The sequence below is a fragment of the Phalacrocorax carbo genome, chromosome 8 (genome assembly GCF_963921805.1).
Source record: "Phalacrocorax carbo chromosome 8, bPhaCar2.1, whole genome shotgun sequence".
In the NCBI taxonomy this organism is placed as follows: Eukaryota; Metazoa; Chordata; class Aves; order Suliformes; family Phalacrocoracidae; genus Phalacrocorax; species Phalacrocorax carbo.
The window spans coordinates 44,243,898-44,262,706 of NC_087520.1; the positions used below are offsets into that span (position 1 = coordinate 44,243,898).

An 18,809-nucleotide genomic window follows, 5' to 3' on the forward strand; every position below is an offset into this window, starting at 1 on the left:
AATCAGCTGGAGCAGATGCCTTCAGCATCCGGGAAGGGATGCTGCTGTTCATGTGGCTTCTTCCATCTGAGCCTCTGTCAGCTGCAAGTTAAAGGGGAAAACCGAGTGGAAAGAGGTTCAGGTGCTGGCAGCGTGTCCTCTGCTTGCAGACGTGCAGCTGACATCTGCAGCTAACTCTCCCGTCCTCCTAAAAATCAACACCACCACCACCACCACCACCCCTAAACAGAACCCTGAAATACCTCCTCATTTGAAATGGCCCTAATCCCCAAACTATTTTCCTTGCCTGCACTCACCAGTGGACAACTCCGGGAATCACAGAGGGTTTTACGTTTTTGTTGTTGGTTTTCGATTTTGAATTTTGGCGTTTGCTTTTTCTTTTCTAAGACCTACAAAGTCCCAAGGCAGCTTGTACGTTAGGAATTGCTGAACAAGGTAATTGCTTAGTGCAGTTCCTTGGAGGGACTCATTTTTAAGTGGAAAGAGGAGTGTGTTGATTTGGTCACGTCCCAACCAGGAAATACCAAAAAGCTGAAGATGGACCCGTTACAAACAGGCTAACCAGCCTCAGATGTCCCTTCAGTATCAGAATATGGGAGGTAATAGAGAGCACATGGGTCCTGTAAATAATGAGATTACTAACAAATACACAGAAATAAAGCCATTTGGCTGCCTCCGTGAAACACCGAAGCCACTGGTTTCAGCCGAAATGTCTTAATTGCCCCCGATTGCCCTCTAATGGGTGTTTTTCCTGCAGCCTGTCAAGATCTGCGTGGGGTTTTGCATCTCGTGTGCAGCACACTTTACTCCTACGCTTTCCTCCTGTGGAAGGGCCGGAGGAGTGGCTGGGGCACAGCAGAGATGCTGATGGTCTGGGGCATGAGATGTTGGTAGGAGAAAGGATGCTGTGGGGAAGAGCACAAAGTGGAAGAGGCCAGTGCCCTTCCAAAGAAGCAGGGCAGAGGTGTGAGCTGCGCTTGCCTCCTTTCGCCTGCTTTTGACCCCTGTCCTGCTGCTGCCGCCTCATTGCTTGAGCCTAAAAGCCTGGGGTGGAAGGAAGTGACTCAGAGTTGGAAGGGCCCTCGGGAAAACTCACATCCCTCAAAGCAGGGAGCCCAGAGTCGGGCTTTCGATCCCTCCTTTGGCATCCCTGCAAGCGCTGACCCCCTTTAAGGAGGCTGCCGGGAGCTGCAGGTGCTCGCGTGGGTTGTAAAGCAATCAGGTTGTTTGTCTCTGAGCTGAAAGATGGATCGAGGAGCCCCACTCTAGGCATCCAGCCTCGAAAATACTGGCCCAGTTTTTAATTCCTGTGTCTGAGCTTCCTTTCCTGGGGCTGGGACAAGGGTGTAGGCAGATATCAATGCAGCATATGCGTGCACATACATTTTCCCCTTAGGGGAAGGAGGAGGGAGAACTGTGGCCAAAGCAAGGTGCCTTCAGAGCCGTGAGGATGGGGAAAGGTCTCGTATCATGCTGCATGGGACAGAGGCAACGTGCGCAGTGGCTCAGCGGCAGGGTAGGAAGGATGGTGCTGGCGTGGTGTTTTGGAGATGTTGGGGATGGGGGAGCCCAGCTTACCCCATGGCACGGTGCTGAGAGCGTGGGGTGGCATTAAGTGGGGGCTAGAGGAGAGTCTTAGAGCCTCCTGCACTTCGGGGAGGCCAACCCTCAAGCTGGACTCACGGGCAGTGCTCCTGGGCTTTGAGCATGGAGAGGGAGCACTGCATCCCCCGAGCCTGGAAGGGAGCAACGGGCTGTGCGGTAGACGGTCTCCAAGCTCTTTATTCTGGTGCTTCATCATCACTGTTTGACCTCGAGCATTTGCGCTGGGGAGTTTTAAGCCATTTTTAGCTGCCTGGCTGCAAAGGGGAAGGGAGGGAGGAGGGAGGGAGAAATACCATGCGGTTAGTATTACATCCCCGACACAATGGGAACTTTTATTAGCAATTTTCCATTGTGTTGCAAATGGCAAATATCATGGTTATATTTGCATGTTTCAGACTCTCCTGGAGAATTAGCTTTCCTCTGCGATTGGGTAATAGTTTTCATATTGCATTAGCTTCAGCGTTTGGAGTGAGATACAAAAGCTGCAGCTGAAAAGCACTGATCCTCCTGCCTTTGGAGACCTTCATTCTTACCTGGTAGTTCCACCTAGGAAAAAACAGGTTGTAAGAAGCTCGATCTCTTTGTGGGGTAGAGAAAGAGGAGGTGGCAGGTGGGCAGTACCTTTGCTCCGAGGGTATTGATTGCACTTCGCAGGCCGATAAAAACGCATACATTCCTGGCTAGAATAACAATAAGGATGTTTCTTTGCTCTAGGATAAGTCAGGATTTGACTAGATTTATGCTTGGCTCTGCGGAGGACATGCAGCTATTGACAGCCTGAAAGCAATTAGGCCAAGAAAACAAAACAGAAACAACTGGGAATCGTTGCAGCTTTCAGTCTGCAGCATTGCTTCCAGGACCCAAGGACCCAGGCGCTTTGACTCTGGGCCATGGCCCTGTTGGGTTTTGGGGTTGGGTTTTTTTGCCTTTGAGATTTCGCAGAGTGCTTTCTGTGGGGGAGTTCTGCTCTGCGGTCTGGATGAAGCTGCTATGTGCGTCTTCCCTGTTGTGGGACCTGGACCACAGTCACCAAACCACTGGCTGATGGCAGGATGGAGGCTTAAAGAGCTCTGCCTTTCCTTGTCTTCCCCTGCATGGCCAGGTATGGCTTGGGCGCGACTGTGGTGGCAACGGTAAATGGGAAAAGTCACTGCAACACCATTCCCTAGGTCCCTGATGCTTCTCTTGCAGCTCTTCGCAAGCTCTCTAGTCTCTGTGCAACACCACTGTAACAGAAATCCCCAGTTAAAACATCTCGCCGAAGGGTGGGAAGCTGTTGCTGCTGAAGGCAACCTGCTCCACTGAGCCTTGGTGCTTCTCCCCAGGAGAGACAAATGGTGAGAATTTTTTAACGTGCTTTTTAGAAACCAGCAAGTTAACTCAGTTGTCCTGAGAAATATCGTTAAACTGGTGTCGATCCCAGCCTTGGGTCTCTTTTCTTCCCCCAGCAGACCTTCTCCGAGTTTCAGAGACTACTCTTGAGTAGTTTTAGGGTTGGACACATTGGAAATGTGGAAATATTTCATTTCGCATTGGAAATGAAACCCCATATGCTGCAGACAGGGGTTTCAGCCCAGGGTTGGACTTTGCACAGGGCTTTATGAAGGTGCTTGAGCCTTAGGGTGAGCTTCTCGGGGCTTGGTGCAGTATGAGACCAGGTACCCTCCCTGCACTCTGCTTTGCTAGTCCCGAACTCCATCTCTGATGCCTAAGGCCAAGGGAAAAAGCATATGTGTACTGTACAGCATGAAGGTTGGAATGACGTGAGGGCTGCAGAGCGTCTATTTGTCCATTCTGCTCACAGAAAAAGGCCTTCATATTTTGTTACCATCTGGACAGCAAATGTGCCCTCCCCTCCTACGGGAACTTAGTTTTGACCTTTGCTCGTTTTGTTTAAGAATGACTATAAGGCAAACGTGTAACATTTGCACTAGGGACCTCCTGTCAGCACCACAAGTAGGTCAGGAGACCTGACTTGGCTGTCTTGCTTGTGTCGTGTATTTATGATAGATGTACATAAACGCATATATCTGAGTTTATTCTTTGTATTTGGCCGAAGCTGGGGAAGACAGAACCTCTATTTGAAGCAAGGTTATTCCTAATGTTATCGTTTTAGATCTGTGATTATTAGTTTTGATGTGAACAGCAAGTCCCACCATATGCCGAGAGCTCCACACAATGCGCTCCTTCACGACGGCGGCGGCACGGGCGTCATCGGGAGGCGAGCGTATCTGCTGCGAGTCCTTTGATTCATGGTGCCTATTGCACGGATCACAACCACCGGTTAATCGGGTCTCCTGCAGACCATGAACACGTTGTTGCTTGTTTCATCAGTCGTTAGCACAGACGGGTTGTGCTGGTTGGTGATCTCTGATATTTGGCCTGTTCGGCTGGTGGGCTGGTGACTGTCAGTCTTGTGTAGCTCAAGCGGAATGGGGCAAGCTAGGATGAGTTCCTCTCCATAGCCATCGGCTAGATTTGGCTAACCAGAGCTGGAGCGTGCCCAAGACCCCTGCCTGCAGGGCTTTCTTCTTCTTTCCCTTTAGAAAGTCCTAACATCCAGCAAAAACCCAGCATAACCTGTAAGCAAAGACTTGGAGCTCTTTTTTCCATAGAATCACAGAATCATTAAGGTTGGAAAAGACCTCTATGATCATCAAGTCCAACCATCAACCCAACACCCCCAGGCCTCCTAAACCGTGCCCTGAAGTGCTGCGTCTGCACAGTGTTTGAACCCCCCCAGGGACGGTGACTCCCCCACCTCTCTGGGCAGCCTGTGCCAGGGCCTGACCCCTCTGGCAGTGAGGACATTTCTCCTTATATCCCATCCAAACCTCCCCTGATGCAGCTTGAGGCCGTTTCCTCTCATCCTATGGCTGGTAACTTGGGAGAAAGATGGGAAGGAAGGGTCAGCCTTCCATTCATCAAGTGACCTGGTAGCTTGCCACCAAAACAGATTGGGGAAGCAGAGTCGAATGCTCTAACTCAAAATGAAGGGGTTTAGTTGGTTAAATATCTATTGAAGTTTGGAGCTGTTGCTGTTGCTGCTGGGGCACACACACACCCCTCCCGTGTCCGCCTGGCTTTGTACGAGCTCGTAGCAGCCCCGACTCCATCCAGTGCCCTTCAGCTCCCTGCAACATCCCCACGAGATGCTGCTACTCACTTTATAGCGTTTAAATGGGTCTTGCCAAGATGAAATTGGAAAATAAACCCCCACGGCTCAGGCTTGAGCTGTTGAGATTATGAAGATTGATCAAATAGCACAATTAAATGTATTTATTAAATAAATGGGTGGTTTATCTTTCTTTCGCCTTGCACCCACAGGGGTGATGCTGAGCTGCCTCTTGCTGGCTTTAAATGGGTCCCACTGCGCGGACGCTAGCACAGGCGAGGCCTGAATAGAAGCTTTGCTTTGGACTGTTGGGCTAGACCAGCCAGTTCCGCTTTTTTGGGTTGGTAGAGGGTTTTCTTTGCCCGTTTTCTTGCGCTGGCTGAAACGCTGCCCAGCGCGGGTTCTTCCAGACAGGCCTAGGGGTGTTTCCATTTGTGCCAAGAAAGCTGGGCTTTGACAGTCGAAACAAAACAAAACAACTTCGTCCTTCCATCCCATGTCTTTCCCAGTAAATTAAAAAGCATGTGTCTCTCCTTTTTTTTTTTGGTTTTGTTTTCTTTTTTTTTTTTTTGTAGCACAACTTTGTTTTAAAAGGCAAAGCCCAGCCTGCGTCCCGCCCGCTCTAGCACTGTCCCTTTAAAAACTGATGTTGGCAGCAGGTCTGGTGGCTGCGGCTCCTGTCCCAAGCAGATGGCTTTAGTTAGGCCAGATTCGGTGGCAGGTCTCCGGGATGCCGAATCTCTGCCTCGTTCGCTCCCTTTTCCTGTCATCAATAAAGCCATTGAGAGAATCTTTAATAAACAAACAAAAAAAAAGCATTTTTCAACAGATAGTGGGATGGAAAATGACTCATAGGAAAGCAGGTTATAAAGTACACTCTAGTATTAGGTATTACGTGTGTCGAGTTTCTGTTTGGGGTCCAAGAATGCTGTGGTTTTTCTCTAAGGATTATGCCATTGTGGAATAATGTCATTGTGGAGTATTTGGTCGAGATGAGCTGATTGAGTCTGGTGGTTACTTACAAATATATATCTCTGGGTTTTTCAGCCTTTGGAAAATCTGTGACAAGCAGTTTTGGGGAAGCTATGGGCAATTATTGCCATCACTGTTTCCAGCCCTCCCAAATGCCATGAAAACTGCTGGAGTCATGCTTTCTCTCCTCCTTTCCTTTTTTTCATTCATTTAGGACCTTTTTTTTTCTTCTTGGGATAGGGTGCAAATAAACTGGGCAGGATCCTTTCCACTGGCTTAGACCTACCGAAGGACGGATCCAGTCTTAGAGAGAGGCTGGGAGGAGCACGCATGATATTACTGTGATTGAAAAGCAAAGTCCTTAGGGGATGGAGGAAAGGGGTGAGAAATACCCTGCACAGCAACCACCCTGTTAAAGTTGGGGTGGGACTCGGCAGTGCCGGTGGGACTTGGGTGGTGATCACCAAAAAGGCTTTCGGAGGAGAAACCTTGATCTGCGAACTCTTGCTCCTTCTCTGTGGGCATTAAAGGATGCGCTGGGAAAAGGGACGTTTCGGGTGGCACTTGCAAGTTCCAGCAAGTCACCTGCAGAGTTAAAGAGACACCGGAGGAGGGCTGATACCCAGATTCTCTTTCCTTGCATCTTGTGATCCTCGTTTTCAACACAGCAGTCCCTAGAAACACTGCCGTATCTGTTTTTGGTAGGAGCTGGTAGGATATCCTGCTTTCTTCCCATTATTCAAGTGAGCTGATGATTAGAAAAGGAGAAAAAAAAGATCCTTTACAGTTTGGTTTCCAACCTCTCTGTGGGAAAAAAACATGCGTCGTGATGATCCTAACTCTAGAAATGATAACTGCGTGATCTCGTTAGCTGTTATCATCACTTCTACCTCCCCGGCCTGCGCCGCACGGACGTTTGACAGCTTGGGGTCAGCCCCAGGCGGCTCCTACTTGAGCATCATCGAAGAGCGAAAAGGAAGTGTCGAAGGACGAACTTGAAGGAAAGGGCTCGCGCTGCGGGTTCAGTGAAATATTTATAGAGCACTATATACACAGCTGTGGACAGGCTTTAAAAATGGGAAACACTTAAAGCAAAGCAAGGCCATTTGGATACAGAAGGCCTTAGTTTCTGGTGTCTCCTAGCCAAAAATAAAAAAAAAAAGCACATATACAAAGAGCTGTTTCTAGTTTTGCCCATCTGTCGCAATCCCTCTGCTTCACGGGCCTTCTTTTTGGTTTGTTCTCGGCAGTTTTTGTCAGCGAGGGGCAGAGGGTATGGTGTGAGGGCGTCCGTGCGCGTGTGCCTCGGTGGGGAATAGCGCCCAGAAGGAAGGCGGAGGTGGCCAGGCAGGCCACGGCTTTGTCCGGCAGCTTGTTTTTGGAAAGGGCTGGTGTTATGTTTGCTGAAAATTGCTCCTGAAGCATATACAAGCGTGCGTGGAACGGGTATGTGTGCTTGCTGAAGGAGTAGGTAATTAGCTTTATTTTTCTTACCATTGCAATCTCTACCTACCCCCTATGTAGCGAGACACCTGCGTTAATACTAGCTTAACACAAAACATAAGTAAGTATAAACACATAAAGTGTGTTTATAAACGTTATAAATATATTATACTATGTTAACACATAAATATAAACACGTATTGATGGGAAGAGGAGTGAAGGGTCACCAGTTGAGCACACCTCCAGGGGCTTTCGGTGCCTGGATGAGGTCCAGGCATTTCCAGGATGCGGCGGCACCCAGGCAGCTCGGGAATAGCACGGCCCAGGAGCCGGCGTCGGCTGGGGAAAGCCCTTCCAGCCGCATCACATCACAGACATGGCATGTGCCATTCCTTCGATGCAATTATTCTTCATAGGCTCATTGACCTGAAACTAAACTCTTGGGAAAGCCGAGATTTGAGGCAGCCTTTGTCTGTCCGAGTCCGAACAGGGAGAGATGGGGCTCCAGGGGAAGGGACAGACATGTGGGTGAAGCTGGTTTGCCATTGCTGTGGATGTTTTTAGGGGATTAAGAGGGGAATGATCGCTCTCCAGGCCTGTCTCAAGCTTCAAGAATTACCTGCAGGGCCCGCTGGAATCCATTTTTGGATGACTGGAGATTTTTTCCTATCCGCAGTGACAGAAAGCGAGGCCAGCGGTCTGGAAACGCCCCTCAAGCTGTCAGAAGGATGATGGTTGCTCTCTGCGGCTCGGCGGAAAGCTGACCCATGGCAGGCTGCAGCGAGAGCTGGGGGGCAGCTCGGCCCCTCTGCCCATCGTCTTGGGCAGGTCTGCCATGGGGGAGGCTGGGGACAGAACGCCCTGCCACGGGAGGTGCATCGAGCTGGTCACTGGTTGCTCTGCCACTTGGGTCTGGAGAGGATTGGGGGAAGAGGAGGAAGCACGGGAAACCCTAAGGTTTATTGTTGCTTCCTCTGATCTGGAAATGCCCAAATTTAGCACCGGGAAGATGGCATTGGAGAGGAGCAGTTTGGACCTGGGGCTGCTGGCTGACAGCCGGCTGGGCATGAGCCAGCAGTGCCCGGGTGGCCAAGGAGGCCACCAGCCCCCGGGCTTGTGTCAGCACTGGTGTGGCCAGCAGGAGCCGGGCAGGGATGGGGCCCCTGTGCTCGGCCCTGGGGAGGCCCCACCTCGAATGCTGGGCTCAGGTTTGGGCCCCTCGGGACAAGAAGGCCCTTGAGGGGCTGGAGCGTGTCCAGAGAAGGGCAGCGGGGCTGGGGCAGGGTCTGGAGCACAAGTGTGCTGGGGGGCGGCTGAGGGGGCTGGGGGGGTTTAGCCTGGAGAAGAGGGGGCTGAGGGGAGCCCTTCTCGCTCTCTGCAGCTGCCTGAGAGGGGCTGGAGTGAGGGGGGGGCTGGTCTCTTCTCTCAAGTAAGAAGTGATAGGATATGGGGAAACAGCCTCAAGTTGCACCAGGGGAGGTTTAGGTTGGATATAAGGAAAAACTTCTTCACCAAAAGGTTTGTCAAGCATTGGAATGGGCTGCCCAGGGAAGTGGTTGAGTCACCATCCCTGGGGGTATGTAAAAGATGTGTAGATGTGGTGCTTAGGGATGTGGTTTAGGAGACATGGTGGTGTTGGGTTGATGGTTGGACTTGATGATCCTAGAGGTGTTTTCCAACCTTAATGATTCTATGATTCTATTTCCCCAAGCCTGGAGGAACCGCTGCTCCTGAGGGACTGGCTGGTATCTAGAAAGATTGGAAGGTGTTCGGGGAAAGAACCAAAGTTTTGGGGGCTACAGGGGGCCCTAACTCCATGAACAGCATCACCGCAGCTGGAGGAAGATGTGTAGTTTGATGGAAAGTCCTTCCCAGCCGCGTACCTGGGGGCCAGACATTAGCACTGCTGTCGCAAGTGATGCTTATTCTGCCTTTGAGCATCTTCTGAAATTTCTTAGATGTTTTCCCTTAGTTCCTGTTTCTATTGCTAATATCCCTGGATTAAGTGATTAGTAAGAAAACGGAGCAGTAACACAGACCTTTCTGTTTGCTAACAAAATCTCTTGATGGTTTGTTTTTTTTTTTTTCCTTCCCAAAGGTGTTTGGCAGCAGGTGAGGGACTGGGACTCGAGTGGGAGAGGGAGCACGGCTTAAAGCCAAGGCCATCACAGACCCTGCTGCTGCCTGCTGGAGTGTGGACGTGATCAAGCAACGGTAAGGAAATAGCCTCTTATTCTTCCTGATTTCGTAAATCGCCAAACGCAGTTGCGGAATGCTTTCTCTCCTGTGCTCTCGTGCCCAGGGACTAGGGCCAGGACTTTGCTTTGAGGTTTTGTTTGCTTGAAGACACCCCAGACACCTCTGGACATAAAGCCATAAAGGTTGCGCCATCCCTTCCCTATTTATGTGCGTATATGTTCTTACGAGGTGATGCTGCTTACAGGGTGAGCCACAGTTGTACTGCACCTCGCAAAATAATTCCTCTGTAGAAACCCAAATGTTTTTCGGCCCTGGGGAGGCCCCACCTCGAGTGCTGGGCTCAGGTTTGGGCCCCTCGGGACAAGAAGGGCCTGGAGGGGCTGGAGCGTGTCCAGAGAAGGGCAGCGGGGCTGGGGCAGGGTCTGGAGCACAAGTGTGCTGGGGGGCGGCTGAGGGGGCTGGGGGGGTTTAGCCTGGAGAAGGGGAGGCTGAGGGGAGCCCTTCTCGCTCTCTGCAGCTGCCTGAGAGGAGGTTGTAGCAAGGTAGGGGTCAATCTCTTCTCCCTAGTAACAAGCGATAGGACGAGAGGAAGCTGCCTCAGGCTGTGCCAGGGCAAGCTTAGGTTGGACATGAGAAAAAACTTCTTCACCAAAAGGATTGTCAGGCATGGGAACAGGCTGCCCAGGGAAGTGGCTGAGTCTCCATCCCTGGAGGTATTTAAAAGAAGGGCAGACGTGGTGCTTGAGGATATGGTTTAGCGGTGGTCTTGGCAATGACAGGTTAGCAGTTTGACTTGATGATCTTAAGGGTCTTTTCCACCCTTAATGATTCTGTGACTCTATGTGGAGCCTGTGAAAGCCAGCGCTCGGACGCCGCATTTGGGAAGCAGGGAATGCCGTGGGCAGTATGGAGATCTTGGCCATCGAGGCCACGCGCGTGTGTGACACTGTGTGTGCGCTTCGTTTCCATGTCTTCCTGGATGCTCCAGGAGAGCGCGGAGTTCAAGGTCCCTTGTGCATGGGACACCCTCTCTGCCCTCCCTTTGTCTTCGGTGGTGGTAAGATGCTGTTGCAGCCCAAAACCTGACCTAATTTTTTCTCATGGTGTGTCTTTGCAAAACCAGAATCGTAGGCCGCGATGGCCTGGTTTCCAAATTCAGGACTTTCCTGCAGAAGAGAGCTGCCATAAAGGAAAAACTGGGGGGGAATCACTCTAGAAGCTCAACAACACTGAGCAGTCTTTGAGTAAGGGGTGCTCCTAAGCAACCCTACGACAACAAATGGAAGAGAGATGCCCGCAGCCTGTTAGCGGAGGGCCACCGTGTGCCGTGCAAAGGTTTTCACCGACCCTCTTGCATTTGAGCAGGTCTTGTGGGCAACCCTAAAAAACCCACAAAACCAGTGTGCAGATGGGAAGAGGGTAAAAGGAATGCTGTCAGAGAAACATATTTCACTTTCCAGCTTCTAGGGAGTTGGAAATAATGTGGAAAAAGATGTTGTTAGTTAATACTGATGAATGATCCTCTGGCAGCACCATTAATCAAAGCTAATCATTGAAATGTTTTTGGGAGCGGAAATTTCTATGCACTGGGTTTGATTCCTGTATAGAAAAAAATGGCTTTATCGGCTTCTTCTATGGAGTTTGACAAGCATCCAGTGGCCTGCTGTGTTCTTGACCGGCTGATGGCTCAGGAAAATCTAGAGGGCCCAGCAGAGGTTTTGCTGGCATTAAGAGCTCGAGTTAATGCTTCTGAAAGCAGCTATAGGAGTCAGATGCACGTCCCCATTGACTCTTGGGGTGATTTTACCTCTAATTTTTAGCTCTGATTTTTATTTATTTACCGTGTGTATTTGCAGTCCAGGCATCTCTTTGGTATAGACGTGTGATTCAGAGAGGAGGGTTTATTCCCTTGCTTTTCCAACTGATGGCTCCACGAACGATCCTTCCTACAGAGGCTCCGCAGCAATTCTGCATCCGTCCCCCCTCCTCAGCACCGCGTTTGGATGTGCAAAGGGCCCTTGCTTATTCGTATCAGGAAAATTACTCTTCCTCTTACCCGCTTTGCCAAGATGTTTCCATAGTGCAGGCGCGACAGAAAAGATTGGCTCGAGTGCTTTATTCAGCACATGTCCTAATAAAACCAGTTAAACTCCCCATCCAGGAGGCTGAAGAGTGATTCGAGGTCAAAAGCTCCAGATGACTAACCGGCCAATTCCACTTTTATGAGTCCCACGAGTTTCACGGACACCTTTGCACGCGGGGAACCGCCAGGTGAGCGCTGCAAATAACAGCCACCACCACCAAGCCCAGCGTGAGGACCCGTCTGTGCAAAAACTCGCAACTGGTTTCCAGGATATCGGATTTACACAAAGGCTGAGAAGTTGTGTGTGCTTTTAGTGTGGGTTTTCTTGCAACGGCAAAACGAACGTGAAATTCATTAGTGCGAACTGACTGCTGGATCATCTGTTTAAAAAATGCAGACTCTTGCCAAGCTGATAGAAAGGAAAAACTGGAGGAGCATAAAATTTATATCCCTTTTTATACCGCAGAGTTGCAAACGGTTGACAAGGACACTCGTGCGCCCAAGCCGCTGCGCTTTGCGACTGGGGAAACGAGTTGCAATAATGGGAGATGAAACACAAAGGTCAGCCAGCAGCCAAGGACCAGCCCGTGGCCGTTGATATTATACCAACCACAGTCAACGTTAAAAAATTTTATGGTGGCGCTGGGACTATGGTGCAGAAGAATAAGAAATCAGAGAAGGTAAATGCATATAAAGTGCCTTGGAAATCCCCCTGCCATTGCAGCGTTACCTTCCTAACCGGCTCCTAACCCCTGCCCACGTCCTTCTGAAAGAGCCATTATGTACGTTATGTGTCAGCAAAGACTCGTGTTTGTTTTTTCCTCTTTGTCTCAGTGCTTCAGATAACTTCTGGCCATGCAATTCCCAATGTTTATTTATTCTTCCTAAGAGCTGATAGCTAAATATATTCCCAATCTCAACAATTTGACTTTGGCCGTTTATTTAATGACCTTCACTCACTTCGGTATGATTAAGTTCATCTGTGTCTGGGTGTTTTGGTTAGCATTAAATTCCCTTTATTTTGGGAAGTTCATTTCCACACCATGCTTTCTCCCAGTTGCCTTCCTGTAAGTGAGGAGGGTGGGTTTTGATCCAGGTCTCCCCTCCTCCCCACTCCTGTTTTGCAATTTTTCCTTCCTGGCTTGCGACCGGCTTTCCAGTTCTGCCTCTTGGAGAGTGAAAATCCATCCTGGAACAAGACGCTTTCTCCAGCAAGATCAAAACCTTCCGCAGCCAGGGGAGCCGATGCTGCCACGGGGAAGGTGCTCGAGACCTGCATCCCTTCATCGCATCACCTGCTTGGGACATCCCCACGATCCAGGCCTTCGCCGAACATCTTTGCTGCCACCATCAAGGGATGGTGGTGGTGGGTCCCGTTGCACGTGCACCGAGGCAAGGGTCCGCTTGGCCGCCGTCCATCTGCCGTAGCAAATGGGTGACTCAAAGCGTGTGGCGGCATTTGGGATTCGTGTGTGGATGGGTTTTATTTCTCCTCTCCTTCGTGGCGGGGTGTCCAGTCGAGGCCCCGCGGCGGGCGGCTGCGCAGCCGGGAGGGAGAGCGGGGCTCAGCCCTGCAACAGCAACCGAAACGCTCCACCTGGAGGTGAAAGCAAATTATAACGGGGGCTCAGTGGCCAGCTGGGATTTGTAGATCAGCAGCTGAACCAGAAAAGCAAAGGGTAGGTATTTACCTAGTGTCGACCTGAAGCCGAGGTTATATTGAGGAAAAGAGTCTGTGATTTAAAAGAAAAGCAATGTGGAAGCGTACAACGCCGTTCTACGCGATGGCAAGGCAGTGCACGGGAGGAGATGCTCCTGCACCGGGCTGCAATTCCCCCAGCATCTGCCCCCAACCCTGCTGCCCCTATGGTGGGGAGACCGCTGAGCTTTCTGGGGCCAGGAGTGAGGATTTGAATTAAGGGATCTCCCCTCCCAGGGCACAGGTTTCTTTTAAGCTCAGCGGCTGAAGCGTTTTTGCTCCTGCCTCTGCATCTCTGGGCAAGCCTCTTCTTTCCTGAGCGCTAAGCATCTGCCTCCTTATCAGATTTTACTCGTTTCAAGCGTTCATCTAAAATATCCCACTGAACTCCTAATGTTCACCATTCAACCTGCTCACCCATAGCTCGCAGTTTACAGAAACAGCATTTTTCCATTATGAGCAATTTACTGAAATGAAGTCACCCAGACTAATTAGAACTACAATTCCAAGAGCTCAGGACCTTGGGGAGGGTTGGGACTGTGTATGAGGCAGTATCTATGTATTTTGGAATAACAGCTCCCTGCTAGCTCAGATGAACGCTGAACTGAGCGAGCCGGTGATCTGATCCACCGGGCATTTCCACTGTTCCTGCAAACAAAAAACCCTCCGTCATCTCTGGGGATATTTTGCACATAAATATTGCTCCAAGGGAAATTAGTGCTGAATATATGTGGAAAATAACCAAAAAATATAGTCATATATCTTGCAAGAGTTACAGGAAATTAGTGCAAGTGAATTATCCTAAACAAAATTACCCTGCCACAGAGCACATGTGTTCCAAAGAAGAATTTGAAAATCATTTGAGAAAGCTTTTTTTTTTTCTCTTTGCAAAGCTAATGTATCTCCTGATTTTGCACAGCCCTATTGAAAGTAGGAAAGAACCTGCCTCATCCAATTAAGAATTAGAAGTAGAGCAGCAACAGGGAGAAAGATTTCTATTTAGAAAAAAAAACAACGTGATTTTGTTTTCAAGCTCCGTGAAATCCTGCTGAATTGGGAATTCTCTGCAACACGGCAATATTTGCTGGTACCAGAGAAATGCTGGTAGCTTGTTGCCAAGACTTGACTTAAAAACGCACCTCACCGGGGTGAGAGGTGGGAGAGGTGCCACGGGCAGCACGGGGCAGCTCTTGCAGAAACCAAGGACCTGCTCTCCAAACTATGAGTGAAAGCACAGCAGCTCATTTAGCGTATTTAAGTATTTACTGCTGTCTCAGGAAGCAGGAAATTCCTACCACTATGGGGGAAGCACAAAGTTCAGGCGGACAAACGGGGAGGATAAAAGATGCTAGGAAAACACACTTGATCCTGATGGGATTCAGCGGCCTCTGGTTACATGGTTATTTATCATCGCAAGGGCACGGTGTGGGTTTGGAGCAGAGATATCTGCTGGCTCGAAGCAGACCGGTCCAGCTGGTGGGTCTGGGGGTGTCGGCAGCCCTTCTGCCCAGCGCTGCTGGGGGACGATGCCTCTGCCCCGAGCCCCAGCCGCGGAGAGGCTGCGCTTTTCCCAAATGATGCTTTGGGTTATTGTCAAAATCGAGGAGCTGGCTTCAGATAGGCTCAGGCTTTCAAGTTTATTAGCTGTGTTTTCAAGCTGGGTTCCAATTCCTTCTGCTGGAGCGCACGCCGCCGTCGGGCTTTATTCTCCTTGCCATCTCCCGCTGACCGTAATGAGCTGTTGGAGGGGAGGGAAGGAAAGGTCAAACCCCTTCGGCATCAGGTGCGAACGGGGACGCGTGGAAAACAGATCCCTGGTATCGTAGCGACCGAAGCACTGCCCTCGGCAGGCTGGAGAACAGCCCCGAAGCAGTAGCGCGGGCGATGCAAACAGGGCGGGTTGCTGTGGCGATGGCAGGGCTTGGGTGGCCGGGGCCCGCTGGAGCCGCCTTGTCCCCACGCGTGGGGTTAAGCTCTTCCAGCAGCTGGTATCGTGCTCTCCGGTGCAGGGAAGCCCTTTTGGCACTGGAATCATTTGCTTTGAACTTTGTACTGTATGATGAAGCTGCCTTTTTGGTTTTGGATAGCACTCAGAGATGTCAGGGGCTCGTGCTGCTTTGCGTTGGGGTAGGTGAGGTGCAGTGAGCGAGGTGCAGGCGCTGGGAGGTTGAGTGCATTTATGTTTGTTGAGATCCAGGACCATCCATCCAGGGAGCATGATAGGGCAGCTTTCACAGTATTATTTTAGTCATCTTAGGGCTTGTTCTGGCAAGACAAGATGCCAGTGCAAGAGCGAGGCAGTAGGGAATACTGGATAATAACCACCACAGGTTTTACGGTCTGGAAGGGAAAAGATGCTCTTTCTTTTAAAGTCAACTTGCCCTGTGTGGAGCTCAGCTGCTGCTTGGTGGGGTAAGAGACCTGCAAGCCCCCTTTTGTGGGACTAGGTTTCCCAAAAGCCCGGGCAGCGGAGTGCCTTGCAAAGCCCCTTTGCATCCAGTGGCTGCAAAACACACACTGTTGATGTCCCAGAGCGTTTCTGCTGGTGCATCGGCCCTTCTCCCCCTGCCCTTTCTCAGCCAGGCTTGCTGTGGGTATCTTGGGACTTAACCAGGGGTCTCTGATCCAGGAGAGCTTGGCATTTCAGAAGGGCTTTTGGAAAAGCTAAAGTCTCTGTTCGTGTGCTGCGAGTAAGCTTGAGCTTTGCTTTACCTCTTTACCATGGCATTTTCTCTCCTAGAAACAGAGCGGTGGGAAAGGGTAAGAGCGAGCCAGGAAATATACTCAGGCTTTCTCAGAATCCGGACACTAAACCGCTAAAAAGGGAGGGAGATTTTAAAAATTCAAATAACCATTAAGCAAGAGCCATCTCTGCTCCACACGGGCCTCTTCCCTTCCCTGGGCCCAGTTCCCAGCACGCTCCGTGTTGTTCTCTGTTCCTGGATGGGAAACAGCACGAAAAATGTTGATGTTTGTAATTTTCTGCCTGGGATTTGCCATATGCTGCTGGATCTTTGTTCTCAAGACCTGCTGTTGCAAAGCCTAACGCCACAGTGATGGGGCGAGCACCAGGCATCTCCAAGCTCCCCACCCAAGCAGGGAGGAGATGCAGGTCCTAGGAGAGTCCTCGCTGCAAGGCTGGGCTGTCAGCTGCAGGCTGAGATCTCCGGTAACACGCTTTATCGAAGTGGCAGACAATAATCAACGGTCCATCTAAATTAAGGTTTTTCTAAGCCTACGAGGAGCCTTGTCTGTGAATTCTGTGAGTCAGCACAATGGCAGCAGTGGCCCCTGTGTTAAATAACATCGTGTTGGAGACTGTCTTGGCTGGAAAAAAAGGGTGCTCGTGAACTGCTGTTATAACCACCTCAAATACCAGCACCTGGGGCTGCTGCTTTGCAGAATCCCCTCTCCTTTTTGGGGTCCGCAGTGTAGCTCTCCTCTCCCTGGGAGCCCCCCATCCTCCCATCCCAGGGGACGTGGTGCCGGCCGGTGACGATGCCGGTAGCTGCTCCCTTGAAGCCCAGCCCGGCTGGGGAGAGGAAAGCGCTTCAGTCCCCGGGACAGCGCTGCTGCCCGCCGTCAGGTGAGATCTGTCAGCTCTGCTGGCGCAGGTAACAGCGATGATGGGTGAGATAGCAGCTACTCCGAACCGACAGGTTGTTTTTGCTCCCCGTGCAGTTCACTGGGAGGTCAGTGCGCTCGAGGGGCTTGCTTTTTTTTTTTTTGCTGTCAGAGTGGGGAGTTTTCTGGCTCAGCCTGTCTTTGCTCTTCAGTGGTAACTCCTTAGCAGATGAAGCGTGGATTCACCTGCCTTACCTTAGGCACCTAAAGCTCAGACCCCTAAGCCTGCGCTAATCACCCCCTTACTAGCCAGAGAAAGGCACCTGGCATGTCCTAAAACAGGTGTCTCTGGGGACTTGCATCAGCAGCCTGCTGAGGTGGACGTTTTATGGCTCCAAGTCCTCATCCTCTGCCTCAAATTATCCCGGAGGACATCTTGAGCTTTGCTCGGCTGTGGCTACCAAGCTGATGCTCAGCAGAGGATTTAACACATCCTGTATCCCTCTCCGAGGGACGGTGGGTGCTCGCCTGGATGCTCCTGTGGCCGCTTCCTCTCCTCGCTGGCCGAGGTCAAGGCATTGCAGCTCCTTGGGGCTGGAGGGCAGGTGGGAGCTCGCTGCAGACCGAGCCCAGGCGAGCCATGCACCTTGAGGCTGCGGGGTGGCAGATCTTGAAAGGTCACCACGGGAAAGCCGTGTACCCTGGTTTCCACGTGTTTGCCTTTATAGGTGTATCACCTCCTATGGAAGCAGAGGCCAAAGGTTTGCATACGCTCCGGCACCTTTTAAAAAGAGATCTTTGCGTAACCTGAATCCTTCTAAGCGGTAATGGGTGTTTTCTTGATGTGCAACAGCTGTCCAGAAAGCACACAGAGCTGCTTTAAAAGGCCCAGATGCCTGTGCTGGTTTATGGAAGCCCTGCTGCAACACCGTCAGGCTCCCGGTTAAGCTCCCCGTTGCTCCTCATCAGCTGCCGAAAGCCGGCAGAGGCTTTCGTGTCGCTGCCGGTCGGGATCTCTGAGTACCTGGGGGATGACTGACTGCGCTGACGCCCCTGCAGTGACACCCGCCTGCAGCAGCTGCACGGTTCAGCTCTAATTTCTCAGATGTTAGGTGAGATAACATCTCATCCCGCTCTTCTGCTCCTCCCTAGGACACATTGCCTTCTCCCTGCAGCCGGGTCCTCTCTTGCAATGCAAATGCTCAGCCTCCAGCTGATCCTCTGTGCCTGTCCCAGTCCCTGTTGGACCCGAACGGGGTTGTTGGGCACGTGAACTGCATGCGCACGATGAACCCAGCACATCCCTGCTGCCCGCTCTGCTATACATCGGCTGAGCAAACGGCGGCGGGGTTTATATAAAATAAGGAAAGCTGGCTAGACCAGCCCAGGACATGTCCCTTCTCAGGGAGGTTATTTGTCCGGGGAGTTCTCTGGCACCAAAATGTGATGGTTGGATATGAAAAATTTTTGGCTTCAATAGAATTATTTGACTGTTGGATCGGATGTGGGATGGAATATTATTTCCACCCCCACCACCCTCCCCGCCTCGTCCCTCTCCAGTCTTCCTCCCTCTTCCCTAAAGAAAACCCTCTCCCAAACAAAGAGCTTTGTTATGTCTCATTGTCTTCTCTGGCACTTGGAAATGCAAGTTTTTCCCATCTATCTTTTTGGCATCTGTTCACGTTCTCCAGGACTTTGTTGGTTTTGCAGTGATTCTTGCTCTGAGACTTGACTTCAGGACCATGGGAAAGGCTTTATGGCTGCGATGGGGCAGCGATATGTCTGAGTAGACACACCACTCACCCTGCAGACCCTGGGCTGCAGGAAGACCACGTAGGCAGTGAAGCCCATGTCATCGCCTATGGTGGGCTGCGCCACACAAGGGTCTGATCCAGGCTGCCGGGAGCCTGGGGAGGAGCAGGGAGGCAAGCCAAGGCATTTTATTTCTCGTTTTATTCTTCAGACACACCAATCCGTACTTTGGCGTAGCATGTGGCCATGAGTCATGCATGTCCTTCTCGTGGGAGAAGTGGGGGCAAAACCCTGGCTGGTTCTGGGCTGGACCTTGGTCGTATCTGTGAAGACGACTATCTGATTTAGTTTTTGGCATTAACAAGATGATGCAGGAG

The 18,809-nt window shown here is 50.9% G+C and overlaps 1 protein-coding gene across 1 annotated transcript in view; it reads left to right on the plus strand.

Moving 5' to 3' along the window:
• Positions 1-18,809, plus strand: part of ZNF469 (zinc finger protein 469) — a 215,955-nt gene that overhangs the window by 103,412 nt on the left and 93,734 nt on the right. The window contains exon 2 of the mRNA XM_064459737.1: positions 9,234-9,349. The gene's annotated coding sequence lies outside the window, so the exon portion shown is untranslated. The remainder of the gene's footprint in view (positions 1-9,233; positions 9,350-18,809) is intronic.